At 43.6% G+C, this 24,658-nt stretch overlaps 1 long non-coding RNA gene across 1 annotated transcript in view; it reads right to left on the minus strand.

Annotated features, from left to right (window-relative positions):
• LOC142475202 (uncharacterized) overlaps positions 1-19,727 on the minus strand; it is a 40,570-nt gene extending 20,843 nt beyond the window's left edge. Inside the window, exons 1-13 of the long non-coding RNA XR_012790785.1 lie at positions 19,612-19,727; positions 18,496-18,591; positions 16,948-17,051; positions 15,606-15,716; positions 13,088-13,207; positions 11,972-12,067; positions 10,424-10,527; positions 9,082-9,192; positions 6,564-6,683; positions 5,448-5,543; positions 3,900-4,003; positions 2,558-2,668; positions 40-159 (exon numbers count right to left, since the gene is read on the minus strand). This is a non-coding gene — a long non-coding RNA (uncharacterized LOC142475202). The remainder of the gene's footprint in view (positions 1-39; positions 160-2,557; positions 2,669-3,899; positions 4,004-5,447; positions 5,544-6,563; positions 6,684-9,081; positions 9,193-10,423; positions 10,528-11,971; positions 12,068-13,087; positions 13,208-15,605; positions 15,717-16,947; positions 17,052-18,495; positions 18,592-19,611) is intronic.
• Positions 19,728-24,658: the final 4,931 nt, after the last annotated feature.

The following is a 24,658-nucleotide window of genomic DNA, read 5'->3' on the forward strand; positions in this document are numbered from 1 at the left end:
AAAACGACAAATACTAAATGGTAAATGAGAAATATACACATTGCTTATCTGTCTCTGTGTAGTAATTTTCCTTCTCTTCAACTGTCCTTCAAATTTTCTCTTTTGCAAGAAAAGGAACACATGGCTTCAATATTCACTTCTGTTCTGCAGTCATCCCTCCTGAAATAAAAGTTAAGCATTGCATTGTTATTATGATAATACATACAATAAACCTTGCTCCAAACCATTTGATGCAAAGCAAATCCACCTCCCACCCACAGCTGTGCTCCTTCTAGAGCATGCATGTCAAACTCCAGTCCTCGAGGGTCCCAAACAGGCCAGGTTTTCAGTAGGGATATCCTGAAAACCTGGCCTGTTTGCTGCCCTCAAGGACTGGAGTTTGACATCCTTGTTCTTGAGCTTCTACCACGCAAGTCATCCATGTGAGTGACACTGTACTGCAGTCCTGGTCTGCACACAATCTACTGAATCAATGACATCACACTGTAAAGGCAATCTACAAGATGTATTAGTTGTCCACACTTCCGAAATGTTACTTTTATGTCCAAATCACTTATTCCCATGACCTGATATTTGTATTTGTTATTTATAGGATTGTCACAAAGAGTTGATGAGGTCACCAAATGATAGTATGTAGAGAGAAAGAGAGATCTCAGAACAGAGCCCTGATGTATACCCACAGACAGATCAATAGAAGACGAAGACATGTTAGCAACAGAGATGGAGAATGTGTGACAGGAAAGTTATGATGAAAACCAGGATAGAACTGTGTTACGGATACCAAGAGAGAGTTTAGAATATGAAGGAGGAGAGTGATTGAGAGCATCAAACGCAGCAGATAGATCAAGTAGGATTAGTAGGGAAAAGTGACCTTGGGAATTTGCTTTAAGCACAGTCTGTAGAACGAGCTGTACGAAAGGCAGGTTGTAAAGGATCCAGGAGGGAATGTGATTTAAGAATGTTGACATTCTAGCAATTAGGAGACAAACAGCAGGAGGGATACAGGGCGGTAGTTAGTAAGGCACATAGGGTGTAGGTTGTTTCTGAGAAAAGGGTGACCACTACAGGCTTAAAGTAAGAGGGTAAAGAGCCAGAGAATAGGGAGGAATTGAAGATGTGGGTGAGAGTGGGGACTAAGAGATGCAGTAAGGTGTGAGGGGATACGATCTAGAGGGCATGTGGTAGAGGGAGAAGAGAAGATGATTAGCTTCCAGCTCTGTAAGAGAAGAAAAGGAGTCAAATGCAGAAGGAGAATTAGGTAGAAGGAGAGAAGGGGGAAGGGACAGAAGGAATCTCCTTGTGGGTGGCATCCACCTTGCCTCTGAAGTAGTCAAATGCTTGAGGAGAAGTGAAGGAAGGATGGCAAGTGTGAGGAGAAGGTTAGTGGAGGGAGTCAAATACAGGGAAAAAAAGACAGCGTAAATTAAATTTGAGTGTTGATGAATGTGAAAAAAAAGTAGTGTGGTTTGGCCCCAGAGAGCAGCTTTATACAGGACTGGAGACATTTTTACTGTAGAAAAATCAAATATCAATTGTGTGATTTCCTTCATAGGCATTAAGAACAGCGAGTGGAAGTGTGATGAACATGTTTGGGAATTTAGCCAAGGGTGTGGGCTAGAGGGACAAGTGTGTCAGAGCCTAGAGGGGGCATATAGATAGGAGGATAGCATTGTAAGAGTTAATAAGATTGTTAGTTTAAGCGGAAAGAGAGAGAGAGCAGAGAGGTTAGAGTAGATGTCAGAGGAGAGTTTAATTAAGCAGAGGCAAATCAGTGGGACAGGTAAGATGGGGTGAGGGGAATGACTGATTGTGAATGATGAGAGCAGAAGAGGTCATGTACAACTAGAGCCTTGTTAGTCAGAGAACGGACATTCCAGATGGCATAGGAGAAGGGAAGAGAAAAGTAAGGAAAGGAATGTGGATTACATTAGATAGGTTAACACTCTTAGCAGGGAGGCAGAGGCAGGGAGGCCCGATGTGTATATGAGCAGGTTCAAGATTATAAGAGATATCCCACACATCAGCAAACATAGAAGGAGACACAGAGATAGGTGTAGAGAGAGACAGAGATAGCTCTATGTAGAGAGAGAGGGACGTAGAGAGAATGAGACAGATAGGCGCAGAGAGAGGGGGCGCAGAGAGAGGAGGCGCCAAAAGAGGGGGCGCAGAGAGAGGGGGCACAGAGAATAGGATATTAAAGAGTGCTTTTCATTGAGCAGTGCAGAAATAGCTGCAATAGAGGTCTGTACAAATGGTGCAGTGTGTAGACACATGCAAAGGTAGGGGAAGGAAAGAGGAGAACATGTGGATAAAAGCAGGAGTGTGGAAGTTAGAGAAATTAGAAAAGTTTAACAGAGGAGTGAGGAAACAGCAAGCAGAAAGAACAAGAGAGAGGTTACATTGGGATGACGTTCTGTGGTAAAGAGAAAATGCTAGGAGAGAGCTTTCAAATATTAGAGGACATGAATTGAGGGAGCAAATGTATAAATCAAAACCTGAGGGGGAGGTATAGCACGAAAGCTTGCACAGCAGATTATAGTCTTAATGTTGCGTGTACCTGTCAGGGTATTCAAGAAGTTAAATTCTCACAAGTGCAGAGTTCATGATGAAATGCTGAATCTAGTCCCCCTCCAATTTAATTTTAATATAACTTTTCCATTCTTCATTACTGCAAAAAGCAAACAAAACAAAACCACATTGCATTACTATTTTCAAAATGGATTGAATGGCATATTCAACAGTGACTGTGTGATGCCAATATTCCCCACTCACTCGTAGTGAAGCACATATTGTACTAGTGTTGAAAGTAGGCCGGTAGAGTCAGGTACGCAGTACTGATAAAACAATAAGTGCCCGTCGTAAGTACCAGCTCCGCAACAGTGCGGGCATCACATTAGTGACGTGGATGAACATATATGGATAAGCCCATATTAAGGCATCACGTGACCAGAGCCGTCACTGACTGGGTATACGTAAAGACGCAGGGAGATGCAAGGAAAGGGAGGGAGAGAGACAGGGAGAAGATGTGAAACGGAGGAAGGCACGGATGGAGGGAGTTCTTCCGAGCTTCTGCGGGCCTCTCTCTTTCACTGGTGCATGCCGGGAGCTGGTCCCAACATCCACAAAGTATGTGTGTATTATTGGTTGTATTTTATGGGGGTAGGAGGGTAGTGTGTATATTGTGTGTGTGGGAGTATTATATTGTGTGTAGAGGTGCAGAGGAGAGTACTAGATTGTGTATCTTGTGTAAGGGTGTTGTGTATATTGTGTTTGGAGCTATAATATTATTGGGGAGATTAGTATTGAGGAGGTATTATAGTGTGTATTGTGGGGAGTATTAGTGTGTGTATTGTTTGTGGGTGACAGATGCTGGGGGTATGCAGCAATCCCTGCACTGAGGTCCGAGGCGGCTCTGCATCGCTCGCACACACTGTGGATGACCAAGCATGTGCCCATGATAATCATGGCCTTAGAGGGATGAGTGGGTCAGAGCCTAGAAGGGGCATATATATGATGGCGGAGGGAGGAGGAGGAGGGAGGAGGAGGAGATGATAGCATTGTAAAAGTTAACAAGATAGTTAGTTTAAGCAGAAAGTGAGGAGAGGTTAGAGATAAGGGTAGATGTCAGAGGAGAGAGTTCAATTAAGCTGAGGTATCGAGTAGGACAGGGGTGAGGGGAATGAGAGGTGGTGGATGATGAGAGCAGAAGAGGTCATGTACAAATAGACCTTGTTAGTCAGAGAGCAGTCATTCCAGAGGGCACGTGAGAAGTGAAGAGTAAAGTGAGACATGGAATGTGGATTACATTAGATGGGTTAATACACTTAGCAGGGAGGTGGAGAGAGAGAGGCAAGAGGCAGAGAGTGGTGCAGGGGTTGAGGAAGAGATGTTGCATGTACCTTATCAGAACATTAAAGAACATCAATTCACACTGGTGCAGAGTTGATGATGAATCCAGTTCACCTCCAATTCAATTTTAACAGAAATGTTTCATTCTTCATTACTGAAAAAAAAGAAAAGTAAAAAACATTTCATTACTATTTTCAAAATGGATTGAATTCCCCCAACAATGACTATGTGTTACCAATATATCCCTCTCAGTCCCACTGCAGCATATACTGTACCAGTGTGAAAGTAGGAAGGTACACAGTACCGGTAAAACAATACGTGCCGGTACTATGCACCATATGAATTATAAGGGGATGTAAATCTCCCAGTCTCTCTCCATATCCGCAACAGAGCGGGCTCCGGTCAGTGGCATGGATGCCCATATATGGGTATGCTCATATTTGGGCATCCCATGTCACTGACCGGAGCCGGCTCTGAGTATAGGAATATATGCGGAGACGCAGAGGTGCAAGGAAATGGGAGGAGGCACGGTGAGAAACAGGGAGAGACCACAGGAAGATAGAGGGCAACAACTTCCACAAGGTACTTGTATGGGTATAATTGTTTGTATTTTGTACAGAGGGGGTAATTTCAGATAAAATACAATTCTCCACCCTCTACGAAACAATTCCACTTTGTTCAGTAAGCCAGAAAGTCTTGGTCCCATGTGGACTGAATTTAATGCAAATAAGGTCCTTAATACACAAGTAAAGAATAAAGTTACTTATTCTCTACTGTAAGAAGTGCCACATTGCCCACTATTTGGGTCCTGTGCCCAGATTGTGACCATGCATGGCAGAGGTGAGATTCCCCCAACTCCAATTTGCTACACTCTCCAAGAGAGATAATTGTGATCAGAGGTGGAACTAGGGGAGGGTGTGAGCAGGGTCACTGCCCAGGGAGTAACCTGACTGGGGGCACGGAAATCTCATTTAGTGCATATGTTGCGGCACTGCATTGATTGACCGGTCAATCTGCACTGCTGCCTGTCACAGTGACATCCTGATCGGGCACTGTGATCAGCTATAGCACTGACCCAGGTGAGATAGTTCAGCACTTTACAAGGAGGGAACAGATGTTGTGGGTGACAGATGCTGGAGGTAGGCCAAGACTGTTGGCCAGAGTAACGTGGAGACTTACTGCACTCTGCATGCCCATCCTCTCCCTGACATCAGGGGAAGGAAGTGGCCCTGGGGTGTGTGTAGGTATGCCAGATGTCAGTGTATGCATAAGTAAGTATGCCTGTGTAGTGGGAGGTGTAGGGGCGTTAAGCTGGAGGACTTAAAACAGGCACAAAAGCACATAGATACCTCTGATTATACCGCACCAAATGCTGATAATATCATGCTGTAGCTGCACTTTACAGAAGATGATGCAGATGTCATCATTGGTTGGTGGGTTCATTAAATCAATCCATCATATCATAACCACACTGTGCATATGATGTACTGAATCAGTAACACCAGGAAGACATCTCCATGTTAGGAGTAGAGTTGAAGTTAACAGAATATGTCCAGCACTGTGGTGTGTAGCCCATAAATAATAATTGTGCACATTACCAGAACAACATACTGTCAACGGCAAGATCATTTTGCTGCTTGTAGCGTATGCTCATCCTGTACAGTGTTGTAGTAGATCCGTCTCTTCAGTGTTCACTGCAACAAAAGTAAGACATTGCATTAATATTACAGACGTTTGGGGGCTGAAATCTCACTTCGCTGCGGACAATTTCCCTTTGCATAAGATTCTTGTGATTATGTCAATGATGATCAATAACTGCATCATAACACAGCCGCTCTATACAGAAGATGTACTTGCTCTCATTGGTCATGGAGGTAATACGTCACACAATGTACAGATATAGCAAGGATTATTTCTCCCACTTGTGCATTATGGCATTATGATGGGAAATGTTGTGAGATTCTGCATTATCAGCATCACTGAATCTTTTGGAAATTAAGTGATATTCTATGTTTTAATGCAATATTATGGATGATCAGCCGGTAAAATAATAATAGCTTGCTGCATCTGTAGCCATGCTCTACCCATGATGTGCTGAACCAATGACTGCAGAGAGATTCAGAGTGCTAAACATGACTGGAACGCATCTCTGAATAATGGGCAGCAAAGCAGTGCAGAATAGGAGGTGAAAGTATTTAAAATGGAAGATCCTTAGCAGCTGTGTGGAGAGTAGACAGTACAGACTGACCAAGTAAATGGTAAAAGGAGTAACTTCAACATTACTTGGCTTTGTTCTCCACATTGAAGCTTTCCTCCTCTTTAAATCACTAATACTGATGCCATGTGTAACCTGTACTGAGAGTTATATAATCTACTGGCCTAGATGAAACCATATGATGCAAACAGGATCCATCCCACTCCAGATTCATAGAATTGAACCACCTCAACCTTTCATAACAATCACATAGAACTGCAGCTGTGCGCTACTGCACATGTTCTTGTTATGAATGGTAGTAGATGTGGTCCTTGGGTCTTTACTTCATACTGTAGCCACCCTCTACTCATGATGTATTGAATCAACGAAAACTTGCATGGTTCAGATCACAGGAAGGGGTAGAGTAGAGATGAAAATATTCAATGTGAAACCCGTAGCAGCCGGATTGTGTGGAGTCAATAAAACGACAAATACTAAATGGTAAATGAGAAATATACACATTGCTTATCTGTCTCTGTGTAGTAATTTTCCTTCTCTTCAACTGTCCTTCAAATTTTCTCTTTTGCAAGAAAAGGAACACATGGCTTCAATATTCACTTCTGTTCTGCAGTCATCCCTCCTGAAATAAAAGTTAAGCATTGCATTGTTATTATGATAATACATACAATAAACCTTGCTCCAAACCATTTGATGCAAAGCAAATCCACCTCCCACCCACAGCTGTGCTCCTTCTAGAGCATGCATGTCAAACTCCAGTCCTCGAGGGTCCCAAACAGGCCAGGTTTTCAGTAGGGATATCCTGAAAACCTGGCCTGTTTGCTGCCCTCAAGGACTGGAGTTTGACATCCTTGTTCTTGAGCTTCTACCACGCAAGTCATCCATGTGAGTGACACTGTACTGCAGTCCTGGTCTGCACACAATCTACTGAATCAATGACATCACACTGTAAAGGCAATCTACAAGATGTATTAGTTGTCCACACTTCCGAAATGTTACTTTTATGTCCAAATCACTTATTCCCATGACCTGATATTTGTATTTGTTATTTATAGGATTGTCACAAAGAGTTGATGAGGTCACCAAATGATAGTATGTAGAGAGAAAGAGAGATCTCAGAACAGAGCCCTGATGTATACCCACAGACAGATCAATAGAAGACGAAGACATGTTAGCAACAGAGATGGAGAATGTGTGACAGGAAAGTTATGATGAAAACCAGGATAGAACTGTGTTACGGATACCAAGAGAGAGTTTAGAATATGAAGGAGGAGAGTGATTGAGAGCATCAAACGCAGCAGATAGATCAAGTAGGATTAGTAGGGAAAAGTGACCTTGGGAATTTGCTTTAAGCACAGTCTGTAGAACGAGCTGTACGAAAGGCAGGTTGTAAAGGATCCAGGAGGGAATGTGATTTAAGAATGTTGACATTCTAGCAATTAGGAGACAAACAGCAGGAGGGATACAGGGCGGTAGTTAGTAAGGCACATAGGGTGTAGGTTGTTTCTGAGAAAAGGGTGACCACTACAGGCTTAAAGTAAGAGGGTAAAGAGCCAGAGAATAGGGAGGAATTGAAGATGTGGGTGAGAGTGGGGACTAAGAGATGCAGTAAGGTGTGAGGGGATACGATCTAGAGGGCATGTGGTAGAGGGAGAAGAGAAGATGATTAGCTTCCAGCTCTGTAAGAGAAGAAAAGGAGTCAAATGCAGAAGGAGAATTAGGTAGAAGGAGAGAAGGGGGAAGGGACAGAAGGAATCTCCTTGTGGGTGGCATCCACCTTGCCTCTGAAGTAGTCAAATGCTTGAGGAGAAGTGAAGGAAGGATGGCAAGTGTGAGGAGAAGGTTAGTGGAGGGAGTCAAATACAGGGAAAAAAAGACAGCGTAAATTAAATTTGAGTGTTGATGAATGTGAAAAAAAAGTAGTGTGGTTTGGCCCCAGAGAGCAGCTTTATACAGGACTGGAGACATTTTTACTGTAGAAAAATCAAATATCAATTGTGTGATTTCCTTCATAGGCATTAAGAACAGCGAGTGGAAGTGTGATGAACATGTTTGGGAATTTAGCCAAGGGTGTGGGCTAGAGGGACAAGTGTGTCAGAGCCTAGAGGGGGCATATAGATAGGAGGATAGCATTGTAAGAGTTAATAAGATTGTTAGTTTAAGCGGAAAGAGAGAGAGAGCAGAGAGGTTAGAGTAGATGTCAGAGGAGAGTTTAATTAAGCAGAGGCAAATCAGTGGGACAGGTAAGATGGGGTGAGGGGAATGACTGATTGTGAATGATGAGAGCAGAAGAGGTCATGTACAACTAGAGCCTTGTTAGTCAGAGAACGGACATTCCAGATGGCATAGGAGAAGGGAAGAGAAAAGTAAGGAAAGGAATGTGGATTACATTAGATAGGTTAACACTCTTAGCAGGGAGGCAGAGGCAGGGAGGCCCGATGTGTATATGAGCAGGTTCAAGATTATAAGAGATATCCCACACATCAGCAAACATAGAAGGAGACACAGAGATAGGTGTAGAGAGAGACAGAGATAGCTCTATGTAGAGAGAGAGGGACGTAGAGAGAATGAGACAGATAGGCGCAGAGAGAGGGGGCGCAGAGAGAGGAGGCGCCAAAAGAGGGGGCGCAGAGAGAGGGGGCACAGAGAATAGGATATTAAAGAGTGCTTTTCATTGAGCAGTGCAGAAATAGCTGCAATAGAGGTCTGTACAAATGGTGCAGTGTGTAGACACATGCAAAGGTAGGGGAAGGAAAGAGGAGAACATGTGGATAAAAGCAGGAGTGTGGAAGTTAGAGAAATTAGAAAAGTTTAACAGAGGAGTGAGGAAACAGCAAGCAGAAAGAACAAGAGAGAGGTTACATTGGGATGACGTTCTGTGGTAAAGAGAAAATGCTAGGAGAGAGCTTTCAAATATTAGAGGACATGAATTGAGGGAGCAAATGTATAAATCAAAACCTGAGGGGGAGGTATAGCACGAAAGCTTGCACAGCAGATTATAGTCTTAATGTTGCGTGTACCTGTCAGGGTATTCAAGAAGTTAAATTCTCACAAGTGCAGAGTTCATGATGAAATGCTGAATCTAGTCCCCCTCCAATTTAATTTTAATATAACTTTTCCATTCTTCATTACTGCAAAAAGCAAACAAAACAAAACCACATTGCATTACTATTTTCAAAATGGATTGAATGGCATATTCAACAGTGACTGTGTGATGCCAATATTCCCCACTCACTCGTAGTGAAGCACATATTGTACTAGTGTTGAAAGTAGGCCGGTAGAGTCAGGTACGCAGTACTGATAAAACAATAAGTGCCCGTCGTAAGTACCAGCTCCGCAACAGTGCGGGCATCACATTAGTGACGTGGATGAACATATATGGATAAGCCCATATTAAGGCATCACGTGACCAGAGCCGTCACTGACTGGGTATACGTAAAGACGCAGGGAGATGCAAGGAAAGGGAGGGAGAGAGACAGGGAGAAGATGTGAAACGGAGGAAGGCACGGATGGAGGGAGTTCTTCCGAGCTTCTGCGGGCCTCTCTCTTTCACTGGTGCATGCCGGGAGCTGGTCCCAACATCCACAAAGTATGTGTGTATTATTGGTTGTATTTTATGGGGGTAGGAGGGTAGTGTGTATATTGTGTGTGTGGGAGTATTATATTGTGTGTAGAGGTGCAGAGGAGAGTACTAGATTGTGTATCTTGTGTAAGGGTGTTGTGTATATTGTGTTTGGAGCTATAATATTATTGGGGAGATTAGTATTGAGGAGGTATTATAGTGTGTATTGTGGGGAGTATTAGTGTGTGTATTGTTTGTGGGTGACAGATGCTGGGGGTATGCAGCAATCCCTGCACTGAGGTCCGAGGCGGCTCTGCATCGCTCGCACACACTGTGGATGACCAAGCATGTGCCCATGATAATCATGGCCTTAGAGGGATGAGTGGGTCAGAGCCTAGAAGGGGCATATATATGATGGCGGAGGGAGGAGGAGGAGGGAGGAGGAGGAGATGATAGCATTGTAAAAGTTAACAAGATAGTTAGTTTAAGCAGAAAGTGAGGAGAGGTTAGAGATAAGGGTAGATGTCAGAGGAGAGAGTTCAATTAAGCTGAGGTATCGAGTAGGACAGGGGTGAGGGGAATGAGAGGTGGTGGATGATGAGAGCAGAAGAGGTCATGTACAAATAGACCTTGTTAGTCAGAGAGCAGTCATTCCAGAGGGCACGTGAGAAGTGAAGAGTAAAGTGAGACATGGAATGTGGATTACATTAGATGGGTTAATACACTTAGCAGGGAGGTGGAGAGAGAGAGGCAAGAGGCAGAGAGTGGTGCAGGGGTTGAGGAAGAGATGTTGCATGTACCTTATCAGAACATTAAAGAACATCAATTCACACTGGTGCAGAGTTGATGATGAATCCAGTTCACCTCCAATTCAATTTTAACAGAAATGTTTCATTCTTCATTACTGAAAAAAAAGAAAAGTAAAAAACATTTCATTACTATTTTCAAAATGGATTGAATTCCCCCAACAATGACTATGTGTTACCAATATATCCCTCTCAGTCCCACTGCAGCATATACTGTACCAGTGTGAAAGTAGGAAGGTACACAGTACCGGTAAAACAATACGTGCCGGTACTATGCACCATATGAATTATAAGGGGATGTAAATCTCCCAGTCTCTCTCCATATCCGCAACAGAGCGGGCTCCGGTCAGTGGCATGGATGCCCATATATGGGTATGCTCATATTTGGGCATCCCATGTCACTGACCGGAGCCGGCTCTGAGTATAGGAATATATGCGGAGACGCAGAGGTGCAAGGAAATGGGAGGAGGCACGGTGAGAAACAGGGAGAGACCACAGGAAGATAGAGGGCAACAACTTCCACAAGGTACTTGTATGGGTATAATTGTTTGTATTTTGTACAGAGGGGGTAATTTCAGATAAAATACAATTCTCCACCCTCTACGAAACAATTCCACTTTGTTCAGTAAGCCAGAAAGTCTTGGTCCCATGTGGACTGAATTTAATGCAAATAAGGTCCTTAATACACAAGTAAAGAATAAAGTTACTTATTCTCTACTGTAAGAAGTGCCACATTGCCCACTATTTGGGTCCTGTGCCCAGATTGTGACCATGCATGGCAGAGGTGAGATTCCCCCAACTCCAATTTGCTACACTCTCCAAGAGAGATAATTGTGATCAGAGGTGGAACTAGGGGAGGGTGTGAGCAGGGTCACTGCCCAGGGAGTAACCTGACTGGGGGCACGGAAATCTCATTTAGTGCATATGTTGCGGCACTGCATTGATTGACCGGTCAATCTGCACTGCTGCCTGTCACAGTGACATCCTGATCGGGCACTGTGATCAGCTATAGCACTGACCCAGGTGAGATAGTTCAGCACTTTACAAGGAGGGAACAGATGTTGTGGGTGACAGATGCTGGAGGTAGGCCAAGACTGTTGGCCAGAGTAACGTGGAGACTTACTGCACTCTGCATGCCCATCCTCTCCCTGACATCAGGGGAAGGAAGTGGCCCTGGGGTGTGTGTAGGTATGCCAGATGTCAGTGTATGCATAAGTAAGTATGCCTGTGTAGTGGGAGGTGTAGGGGCGTTAAGCTGGAGGACTTAAAACAGGCACAAAAGCACATAGATACCTCTGATTATACCGCACCAAATGCTGATAATATCATGCTGTAGCTGCACTTTACAGAAGATGATGCAGATGTCATCATTGGTTGGTGGGTTCATTAAATCAATCCATCATATCATAACCACACTGTGCATATGATGTACTGAATCAGTAACACCAGGAAGACATCTCCATGTTAGGAGTAGAGTTGAAGTTAACAGAATATGTCCAGCACTGTGGTGTGTAGCCCATAAATAATAATTGTGCACATTACCAGAACAACATACTGTCAACGGCAAGATCATTTTGCTGCTTGTAGCGTATGCTCATCCTGTACAGTGTTGTAGTAGATCCGTCTCTTCAGTGTTCACTGCAACAAAAGTAAGACATTGCATTAATATTACAGACGTTTGGGGGCTGAAATCTCACTTCGCTGCGGACAATTTCCCTTTGCATAAGATTCTTGTGATTATGTCAATGATGATCAATAACTGCATCATAACACAGCCGCTCTATACAGAAGATGTACTTGCTCTCATTGGTCATGGAGGTAATACGTCACACAATGTACAGATATAGCAAGGATTATTTCTCCCACTTGTGCATTATGGCATTATGATGGGAAATGTTGTGAGATTCTGCATTATCAGCATCACTGAATCTTTTGGAAATTAAGTGATATTCTATGTTTTAATGCAATATTATGGATGATCAGCCGGTAAAATAATAATAGCTTGCTGCATCTGTAGCCATGCTCTACCCATGATGTGCTGAACCAATGACTGCAGAGAGATTCAGAGTGGTAAACATGACTGGAACGCATCTCTGAATAATGGGCAGCAAAGCAGTGCAGAATAGGAGGTGAAAGTATTTAAAATGGAAGATCCTTAGCAGCTGTGTGGAGAGTAGACAGTACAGACTGACCAAGTAAATGGTAAAAGGAGTAACTTCAACATTACTTGGCTTTGTTCTCCACATTGAAGCTTTCCTCCTCTTTAAATCACTAATACTGATGCCATGTGTAACCTGTACTGAGAGTTATATAATCTACTGGCCTAGATGAAACCATATGATGCAAACAGGATCCATCCCACTCCAGATTCATAGAATTGAACCACCTCAACCTTTCATAACAATCACATAGAACTGCAGCTGTGCGCTACTGCACATGTTCTTGTTATGAATGGTAGTAGATGTGGTCCTTGGGTCTTTACTTCATACTGTAGCCACCCTCTACTCATGATGTATTGAATCAACGAAAACTTGCATGGTTCAGATCACAGGAAGGGGTAGAGTAGAGATGAAAATATTCAATGTGAAACCCGTAGCAGCCGGATTGTGTGGAGTCAATAAAACGACAAATACTAAATGGTAAATGAGAAATATACACATTGCTTATCTGTCTCTGTGTAGTAATTTTCCTTCTCTTCAACTGTCCTTCAAATTTTCTCTTTTGCAAGAAAAGGAACACATGGCTTCAATATTCACTTCTGTTCTGCAGTCATCCCTCCTGAAATAAAAGTTAAGCATTGCATTGTTATTATGATAATACATACAATAAACCTTGCTCCAAACCATTTGATGCAAAGCAAATCCACCTCCCACCCACAGCTGTGCTCCTTCTAGAGCATGCATGTCAAACTCCAGTCCTCGAGGGTCCCAAACAGGCCAGGTTTTCAGTAGGGATATCCTGAAAACCTGGCCTGTTTGCTGCCCTCAAGGACTGGAGTTTGACATCCTTGTTCTTGAGCTTCTACCACGCAAGTCATCCATGTGAGTGACACTGTACTGCAGTCCTGGTCTGCACACAATCTACTGAATCAATGACATCACACTGTAAAGGCAATCTACAAGATGTATTAGTTGTCCACACTTCCGAAATGTTACTTTTATGTCCAAATCACTTATTCCCATGACCTGATATTTGTATTTGTTATTTATAGGATTGTCACAAAGAGTTGATGAGGTCACCAAATGATAGTATGTAGAGAGAAAGAGAGATCTCAGAACAGAGCCCTGATGTATACCCACAGACAGATCAATAGAAGACGAAGACATGTTAGCAACAGAGATGGAGAATGTGTGACAGGAAAGTTATGATGAAAACCAGGATAGAACTGTGTTACGGATACCAAGAGAGAGTTTAGAATATGAAGGAGGAGAGTGATTGAGAGCATCAAACGCAGCAGATAGATCAAGTAGGATTAGTAGGGAAAAGTGACCTTGGGAATTTGCTTTAAGCACAGTCTGTAGAACGAGCTGTACGAAAGGCAGGTTGTAAAGGATCCAGGAGGGAATGTGATTTAAGAATGTTGACATTCTAGCAATTAGGAGACAAACAGCAGGAGGGATACAGGGCGGTAGTTAGTAAGGCACATAGGGTGTAGGTTGTTTCTGAGAAAAGGGTGACCACTACAGGCTTAAAGTAAGAGGGTAAAGAGCCAGAGAATAGGGAGGAATTGAAGATGTGGGTGAGAGTGGGGACTAAGAGATGCAGTAAGGTGTGAGGGGATACGATCTAGAGGGCATGTGGTAGAGGGAGAAGAGAAGATGATTAGCTTCCAGCTCTGTAAGAGAAGAAAAGGAGTCAAATGCAGAAGGAGAATTAGGTAGAAGGAGAGAAGGGGGAAGGGACAGAAGGAATCTCCTTGTGGGTGGCATCCACCTTGCCTCTGAAGTAGTCAAATGCTTGAGGAGAAGTGAAGGAAGGATGGCAAGTGTGAGGAGAAGGTTAGTGGAGGGAGTCAAATACAGGGAAAAAAAGACAGCGTAAATTAAATTTGAGTGTTGATGAATGTGAAAAAAAAGTAGTGTGGTTTGGCCCCAGAGAGCAGCTTTATACAGGACTGGAGACATTTTTACTGTAGAAAAATCAAATATCAATTGTGTGATTTCCTTCATAGGCATTAAGAACAGCGAGTGGAAGTGTGATGAACATGTTTGGGAATTTAGCCAAGGGTGTGGGCTAGAGGGACAAGTGTGTCAGAGCCTAGAGGGGGCATATAGATAGGAGGATAGCATTGTAAGAGTTAATAAGATTGTTAGTTTAAGCGGAAAGAGAGAGAGAGCAGAGAGGTTAGAGTAGATGTCAGAGGAGAGTTTAATTAAGCAGAGGCAAATCAGTGGGACAGGTAAGATGGGGTGAGGGGAATGACTGATTGTGAATGATGAGAGCAGAAGAGGTCATGTACAACTAGAGCCTTGTTAGTCAGAGAACGGACATTCCAGATGGCATAGGAGAAGGGAAGAGAAAAGTAAGGAAAGGAATGTGGATTACATTAGATAGGTTAACACTCTTAGCAGGGAGGCAGAGGCAGGGAGGCCCGATGTGTATATGAGCAGGTTCAAGATTATAAGAGATATCCCACACATCAGCAAACATAGAAGGAGACACAGAGATAGGTGTAGAGAGAGACAGAGATAGCTCTATGTAGAGAGAGAGGGACGTAGAGAGAATGAGACAGATAGGCGCAGAGAGAGGGGGCGCAGAGAGAGGAGGCGCCAAAAGAGGGGGCGCAGAGAGAGGGGGCACAGAGAATAGGATATTAAAGAGTGCTTTTCATTGAGCAGTGCAGAAATAGCTGCAATAGAGGTCTGTACAAATGGTGCAGTGTGTAGACACATGCAAAGGTAGGGGAAGGAAAGAGGAGAACATGTGGATAAAAGCAGGAGTGTGGAAGTTAGAGAAATTAGAAAAGTTTAACAGAGGAGTGAGGAAACAGCAAGCAGAAAGAACAAGAGAGAGGTTACATTGGGATGACGTTCTGTGGTAAAGAGAAAATGCTAGGAGAGAGCTTTCAAATATTAGAGGACATGAATTGAGGGAGCAAATGTATAAATCAAAACCTGAGGGGGAGGTATAGCACGAAAGCTTGCACAGCAGATTATAGTCTTAATGTTGCGTGTACCTGTCAGGGTATTCAAGAAGTTAAATTCTCACAAGTGCAGAGTTCATGATGAAATGCTGAATCTAGTCCCCCTCCAATTTAATTTTAATATAACTTTTCCATTCTTCATTACTGCAAAAAGCAAACAAAACAAAACCACATTGCATTACTATTTTCAAAATGGATTGAATGGCATATTCAACAGTGACTGTGTGATGCCAATATTCCCCACTCACTCGTAGTGAAGCACATATTGTACTAGTGTTGAAAGTAGGCCGGTAGAGTCAGGTACGCAGTACTGATAAAACAATAAGTGCCCGTCGTAAGTACCAGCTCCGCAACAGTGCGGGCATCACATTAGTGACGTGGATGAACATATATGGATAAGCCCATATTAAGGCATCACGTGACCAGAGCCGTCACTGACTGGGTATACGTAAAGACGCAGGGAGATGCAAGGAAAGGGAGGGAGAGAGACAGGGAGAAGATGTGAAACGGAGGAAGGCACGGATGGAGGGAGTTCTTCCGAGCTTCTGCGGGCCTCTCTCTTTCACTGGTGCATGCCGGGAGCTGGTCCCAACATCCACAAAGTATGTGTGTATTATTGGTTGTATTTTATGGGGGTAGGAGGGTAGTGTGTATATTGTGTGTGTGGGAGTATTATATTGTGTGTAGAGGTGCAGAGGAGAGTACTAGATTGTGTATCTTGTGTAAGGGTGTTGTGTATATTGTGTTTGGAGCTATAATATTATTGGGGAGATTAGTATTGAGGAGGTATTATAGTGTGTATTGTGGGGAGTATTAGTGTGTGTATTGTTTGTGGGTGACAGATGCTGGGGGTATGCAGCAATCCCTGCACTGAGGTCCGAGGCGGCTCTGCATCGCTCGCACACACTGTGGATGACCAAGCATGTGCCCATGATAATCATGGCCTTAGAGGGATGAGTGGGTCAGAGCCTAGAAGGGGCATATATATGATGGCGGAGGGAGGAGGAGGAGGGAGGAGGAGGAGATGATAGCATTGTAAAAGTTAACAAGATAGTTAGTTTAAGCAGAAAGTGAGGAGAGGTTAGAGATAAGGGTAGATGTCAGAGGAGAGAGTTCAATTAAGCTGAGGTATCGAGTAGGACAGGGGTGAGGGGAATGAGAGGTGGTGGATGATGAGAGCAGAAGAGGTCATGTACAAATAGACCTTGTTAGTCAGAGAGCAGTCATTCCAGAGGGCACGTGAGAAGTGAAGAGTAAAGTGAGACATGGAATGTGGATTACATTAGATGGGTTAATACACTTAGCAGGGAGGTGGAGAGAGAGAGGCAAGAGGCAGAGAGTGGTGCAGGGGTTGAGGAAGAGATGTTGCATGTACCTTATCAGAACATTAAAGAACATCAATTCACACTGGTGCAGAGTTGATGATGAATCCAGTTCACCTCCAATTCAATTTTAACAGAAATGTTTCATTCTTCATTACTGAAAAAAAAGAAAAGTAAAAAACATTTCATTACTATTTTCAAAATGGATTGAATTCCCCCAACAATGACTATGTGTTACCAATATATCCCTCTCAGTCCCACTGCAGCATATACTGTACCAGTGTGAAAGTAGGAAGGTACACAGTACCGGTAAAACAATACGTGCCGGTACTATGCACCATATGAATTATAAGGGGATGTAAATCTCCCAGTCTCTCTCCATATCCGCAACAGAGCGGGCTCCGGTCAGTGGCATGGATGCCCATATATGGGTATGCTCATATTTGGGCATCCCATGTCACTGACCGGAGCCGGCTCTGAGTATAGGAATATATGCGGAGACGCAGAGGTGCAAGGAAATGGGAGGAGGCACGGTGAGAAACAGGGAGAGACCACAGGAAGATAGAGGGCAACAACTTCCACAAGGTACTTGTATGGGTATAATTGTTTGTATTTTGTACAGAGGGGGTAATTTCAGATAAAATACAATTCTCCACCCTCTACGAAACAATTCCACTTTGTTCAGTAAGCCAGAAAGTCTTGGTCCCATGTGGACTGAATTTAATGCAAATAAGGTCCTTAATACACAAGTAAAGAATAAAGTTACTTATTCTCTACTGTAAGAAGTGCCACATTGCCCACTATTTGGGTCCTGTGCCCAGATTGTGACCATGCATGGCAGAGGTGAGATTCCCCCAACTCCAATTTGCTACACTCTCCAAGAGAGATAATTGTGATCAGAGGTGGAACTAGGGGAGGGTGTGAGCAGGGTCACTGCCCAGGGAGTAACCTGACTGGGGGCACGGAAATCTCATTTAGTGCATATGTTGCGGCACTGCATTGATTGACCGGTCAATCTGCACTGCTGCCTGTCACAGTGACATCCTGATCGGGCACTGTGATCAGCTATAGCACTGACCCAGGTGAGATAGTTCAGCACTTTACAAGGAGGGAACAGATGTTGTGGGTGACAGATGCTGGAGGTAGGCCAAGACTGTTGGCCAGAGTAACGTGGAGACTTACTGCACTCTGCATGCCCATCCTCTCCCTGACATCAGGGGAAGGAAGTGGCCCTGGGGTGTGTGTAGGTATGCCAGATGTCAGTGTATGCATAAGTAAGTATGCCTGTGTAGTGGGAGGTGTAGGGGCGTTAAGCTGGAGGACTTAAAACAGGCACAAAAGCACATAGATACCTCTGATTATACCGCACCAAATGCTGATAATATCATGCTGTAGCTGCACTTTACAGAAGATGATGCAGATGTCATCATTGGTTGGTGGGTTCATTAAATCAATCCATCATATCATAACCACACTGTGCATATGATGTACTGAATCAGTAACACCAGGAAGACATCTCCATGTTAGGAGTAGAGTTGAAGTTAACAGAATATGTCCAGCACTGTGGTGTGTAGCCCATAAATAATAATTGTGCACATTACCAGAACAACATACTGTCAACGGCAAGATCATTTTGCTGCTTGTAGCGTATGCTCATCCTGTACAGTGTTGTAGTAGATCCGTCTCTTCAGTGTTCACTGCAACAAAAGTAAGACATTGCATTAATATTACAGACGTTTGGGGGCTGAAATCTCACTTCGCTGCGGACAATTTCCCTTTGCATAAGATTCTTGTGATTATGTCAATGATGATCAATAACTGCATCATAACACAGCCGCTCTATACAGAAGATGTACTTGCTCTCATTGGTCATGGAGGTAATACGTCACACAATGTACAGATATAGCAAGGATTATTTCTCCCACTTGTGCATTATGGCATTATGATGGGAAATGTTGTGAGATTCTGCATTATCAGCATCACTGAATCTTTTGGAAATTAAGTGATATTCTATGTTTTAATGCAATATTATGGATGATCAGCCGGTAAAATAATAATAGCTTGCTGCATCTGTAGCCATGCTCTACCCATGATGTGCTGAACCAATGACTGCAGAGAGATTCAGAGTGGTAAACATGACTGGAACGCATCTCTGAATAATGGGCAGCAAAGCAGTGCAGAATAGGAGGTGAAAGTATTTAAAATGGAAGATCCTTAGCAGCTGTGTGGAGAGTAGACAGTACAGACTGACCAAGTAAATGGTAAAAGGAGTAACTTCAACATTACTTGGCTTTGTTCTCCACATTGAAGCTTTCCTCCTCTTTAAATCACTAATACTGATGCCATGTGTAACCTGTACTGAGAGTTATATAATCTACTGGCCTAGATGAAACCATATGATGCAAACAGGATCCATCCCACTCCAGATTCATAGAATTGAACCACCTCAACCTTTCATAACAATCACATAGAACTGCAGCTGTGCGCTACTGCACATGTTCTTGTTATGAATGGTAGTAGATGTGGTCCTTGGGTCTTTACTTCATACTGTAGCCACCCTCTACTCATGATGTATTGAATCAACGAAAACTTGCATGGTTCAGATCACAGGAAGGGGTAGAGTAGAGATGAAAATATTCAATGTGAAACCCGTAGCAGCCGGATTGTGTGGAGTCAATAAAACGACAAATACTAAATGGTAAATGAGAAATATACACATTGCTTATCTGTCTCTGTGTAGTAATTTTCCTTCTCTTCAACTGTCCTTCAAATTTTCTCTTTTGCAAGAAAAGGAACACATGGCTTCAATATTCACTTCTGTTCTGCAGTCATCCCTCCTGAAATAAAAGTTAAGCATTGCATTGTTATTATGATAATACATACAATAAACCTTGCTCCAAACCATTTGATGCAAAGCAAATCCACCTCCCACCCACAGCTGTGCTCCTTCTAGAGCATGCATGTCAAACTCCAGTCCTCGAGGGTCCCAAACAGGCCAGGTTTTCAGTAGGGATATCCTGAAAACCTGGCCTGTTTGCTGCCCTCAAGGACTGGAGTTTGACATCCTTGTTCTTGAGCTTCTACCACGCAAGTCATCCATGTGAGTGACACTGTACTGCAGTCCTGGTCTGCACACAATCTACTGAATCAATGACATCACACTGTAAAGGCAATCTACAAGATGTATTAGTTGTCCACACTTCCGAAATGTTACTTTTATGTCCAAATCACTTATTCCCATGACCTGATATTTGTATTTGTTATTTATAGGATTGTCACAAAGAGTTGATGAGGTCACCAAATGATAGTATGTAGAGAGAAAGAGAGATCTCAGAACAGAGCCCTGATGTATACCCACAGACAGATCAATAGAAGACGAAGACATGTTAGCAACAGAGATGGAGAATGTGTGACAGGAAAGTTATGATGAAAACCAGGATAGAACTGTGTTACGGATACCAAGAGAGAGTTTAGAATATGAAGGAGGAGAGTGATTGAGAGCATCAAACGCAGCAGATAGATCAAGTAGGATTAGTAGGGAAAAGTGACCTTGGGAATTTGCTTTAAGCACAGTCTGTAGAACGAGCTGTACGAAAGGCAGGTTGTAAAGGATCCAGGAGGGAATGTGATTTAAGAATGTTGACATTCTAGCAATTAGGAGACAAACAGCAGGAGGGATACAGGGCGGTAGTTAGTAAGGCACATAGGGTGTAGGTTGTTTCTGAGAAAAGGGTGACCACTACAGGCTTAAAGTAAGAGGGTAAAGAGCCAGAGAATAGGGAGGAATTGAAGATGTGGGTGAGAGTGGGGACTAAGAGATGCAGTAAGGTGTGAGGGGATACGATCTAGAGGGCATGTGGTAGAGGGAGAAGAGAAGATGATTAGCTTCCAGCTCTGTAAGAGAAGAAAAGGAGTCAAATGCAGAAGGAGAATTAGGTAGAAGGAGAGAAGGGGGAAGGGACAGAAGGAATCTCCTTGTGGGTGGCATCCACCTTGCCTCTGAAGTAGTCAAATGCTTGAGGAGAAGTGAAGGAAGGATGGCAAGTGTGAGGAGAAGGTTAGTGGAGGGAGTCAAATACAGGGAAAAAAAGACAGCGTAAATTAAATTTGAGTGTTGATGAATGTGAAAAAAAAGTAGTGTGGTTTGGCCCCAGAGAGCAGCTTTATACAGGACTGGAGACATTTTTACTGTAGAAAAATCAAATATCAATTGTGTGATTTCCTTCATAGGCATTAAGAACAGCGAGTGGAAGTGTGATGAACATGTTTGGGAATTTAGCCAAGGGTGTGGGCTAGAGGGACAAGTGTGTCAGAGCCTAGAGGGGGCATATAGATAGGAGGATAGCATTGTAAGAGTTAATAAGATTGTTAGTTTAAGCGGAAAGAGAGAGAGAGCAGAGAGGTTAGAGTAGATGTCAGAGGAGAGTTTAATTAAGCAGAGGCAAATCAGTGGGACAGGTAAGATGGGGTGAGGGGAATGACTGATTGTGAATGATGAGAGCAGAAGAGGTCATGTACAACTAGAGCCTTGTTAGTCAGAGAACGGACATTCCAGATGGCATAGGAGAAGGGAAGAGAAAAGTAAGGAAAGGAATGTGGATTACATTAGATAGGTTAACACTCTTAGCAGGGAGGCAGAGGCAGGGAGGCCCGATGTGTATATGAGCAGGTTCAAGATTATAAGAGATATCCCACACATCAGCAAACATAGAAGGAGACACAGAGATAGGTGTAGAGAGAGACAGAGATAGCTCTATGTAGAGAGAGAGGGACGTAGAGAGAATGAGACAGATAGGCGCAGAGAGAGGGGGCGCAGAGAGAGGAGGCGCCAAAAGAGGGGGCGCAGAGAGAGGGGGCACAGAGAATAGGATATTAAAGAGTGCTTTTCATTGAGCAGTGCAGAAATAGCTGCAATAGAGGTCTGTACAAATGGTGCAGTGTGTAGACACATGCAAAGGTAGGGGAAGGAAAGAGGAGAACATGTGGATAAAAGCAGGAGTGTGGAAGTTAGAGAAATTAGAAAAGTTTAACAGAGGAGTGAGGAAACAGCAAGCAGAAAGAACAAGAGAGAGGTTACATTGGGATGACGTTCTGTGGTAAAGAGAAAATGCTAGGAGAGAGCTTTCAAATATTAGAGGACATGAATTGAGGGAGCAAATGTATAAATCAAAACCTGAGGGGGAGGTATAGCACGAAAGCTTGCACAGCAGATTATAGTCTTAATGTTGCGTGTACCTGTCAGGGTATTCAAGAAGTTAAATTCTCACAAGTGCAGAGTTCATGATGAAATGCTGAATCTAGTCCCCCTCCAATTTAATTTTAATATAACTTTTCCATTCTTCATTACTGCAAAAAGCAAACAAAACAAAACCACATTGCATTACTATTTTCAAAATGGATTGAATGGCATATTCAACAGTGACTGTGTGATGCCAATATTCCCCACTCACTCGTAGTGAAGCACATATTGTACTAGTGTTGAAAGTAGGCCGGTAGAGTCAGGTACGCAGTACTGATAAAACAATAAGTGCCCGTCGTAAGTACCAGCTCCGCAACAGTGCGGGCATCACATTAGTGACGTGGATGAACATATATGGATAAGCCCATATTAAGGCATCACGTGACCAGAGCCGTCACTGACTGGGTATACGTAAAGACGCAGGGAGATGCAAGGAAAGGGAGGGAGAGAGACAGGGAGAAGATGTGAAACGGAGGAAGGCACGGATGGAGGGAGTTCTTCCGAGCTTCTGCGGGCCTCTCTCTTTCACTGGTGCATGCCGGGAGCTGGTCCCAACATCCACAAAGTATGTGTGTATTATTGGTTGTATTTTATGGGGGTAGGAGGGTAGTGTGTATATTGTGTGTGTGGGAGTATTATATTGTGTGTAGAGGTGCAGAGGAGAGTACTAGATTGTGTATCTTGTGTAAGGGTGTTGTGTATATTGTGTTTGGAGCTATAATATTATTGGGGAGATTAGTATTGAGGAGGTATTATAGTGTGTATTGTGGGGAGTATTAGTGTGTGTATTGTTTGTGGGTGACAGATGCTGGGGGTATGCAGCAATCCCTGCACTGAGGTCCGAGGCGGCTCTGCATCGCTCGCACACACTGTGGATGACCAAGCATGTGCCCATGATAATCATGGCCTTAGAGGGATGAGTGGGTCAGAGCCTAGAAGGGGCATATATATGATGGCGGAGGGAGGAGGAGGAGGGAGGAGGAGGAGATGATAGCATTGTAAAAGTTAACAAGATAGTTAGTTTAAGCAGAAAGTGAGGAGAGGTTAGAGATAAGGGTAGATGTCAGAGGAGAGAGTTCAATTAAGCTGAGGTATCGAGTAGGACAGGGGTGAGGGGAATGAGAGGTGGTGGATGATGAGAGCAGAAGAGGTCATGTACAAATAGACCTTGTTAGTCAGAGAGCAGTCATTCCAGAGGGCACGTGAGAAGTGAAGAGTAAAGTGAGACATGGAATGTGGATTACATTAGATGGGTTAATACACTTAGCAGGGAGGTGGAGAGAGAGAGGCAAGAGGCAGAGAGTGGTGCAGGGGTTGAGGAAGAGATGTTGCATGTACCTTATCAGAACATTAAAGAACATCAATTCACACTGGTGCAGAGTTGATGATGAATCCAGTTCACCTCCAATTCAATTTTAACAGAAATGTTTCATTCTTCATTACTGAAAAAAAAGAAAAGTAAAAAACATTTCATTACTATTTTCAAAATGGATTGAATTCCCCCAACAATGACTATGTGTTACCAATATATCCCTCTCAGTCCCACTGCAGCATATACTGTACCAGTGTGAAAGTAGGAAGGTACACAGTACCGGTAAAACAATACGTGCCGGTACTATGCACCATATGAATTATAAGGGGATGTAAATCTCCCAGTCTCTCTCCATATCCGCAACAGAGCGGGCTCCGGTCAGTGGCATGGATGCCCATATATGGGTATGCTCATATTTGGGCATCCCATGTCACTGACCGGAGCCGGCTCTGAGTATAGGAATATATGCGGAGACGCAGAGGTGCAAGGAAATGGGAGGAGGCACGGTGAGAAACAGGGAGAGACCACAGGAAGATAGAGGGCAACAACTTCCACAAGGTACTTGTATGGGTATAATTGTTTGTATTTTGTACAGAGGGGGTAATTTCAGATAAAATACAATTCTCCACCCTCTACGAAACAATTCCACTTTGTTCAGTAAGCCAGAAAGTCTTGGTCCCATGTGGACTGAATTTAATGCAAATAAGGTCCTTAATACACAAGTAAAGAATAAAGTTACTTATTCTCTACTGTAAGAAGTGCCACATTGCCCACTATTTGGGTCCTGTGCCCAGATTGTGACCATGCATGGCAGAGGTGAGATTCCCCCAACTCCAATTTGCTACACTCTCCAAGAGAGATAATTGTGATCAGAGGTGGAACTAGGGGAGGGTGTGAGCAGGGTCACTGCCCAGGGAGTAACCTGACTGGGGGCACGGAAATCTCATTTAGTGCATATGTTGCGGCACTGCATTGATTGACCGGTCAATCTGCACTGCTGCCTGTCACAGTGACATCCTGATCGGGCACTGTGATCAGCTATAGCACTGACCCAGGTGAGATAGTTCAGCACTTTACAAGGAGGGAACAGATGTTGTGGGTGACAGATGCTGGAGGTAGGCCAAGACTGTTGGCCAGAGTAACGTGGAGACTTACTGCACTCTGCATGCCCATCCTCTCCCTGACATCAGGGGAAGGAAGTGGCCCTGGGGTG

The sequence above is a fragment of the Ascaphus truei genome, unplaced genomic scaffold (genome assembly GCF_040206685.1).
Source record: "Ascaphus truei isolate aAscTru1 unplaced genomic scaffold, aAscTru1.hap1 HAP1_SCAFFOLD_1103, whole genome shotgun sequence".
Lineage (NCBI taxonomy): Eukaryota > Metazoa > Chordata > Amphibia > Anura > Ascaphidae > Ascaphus > Ascaphus truei.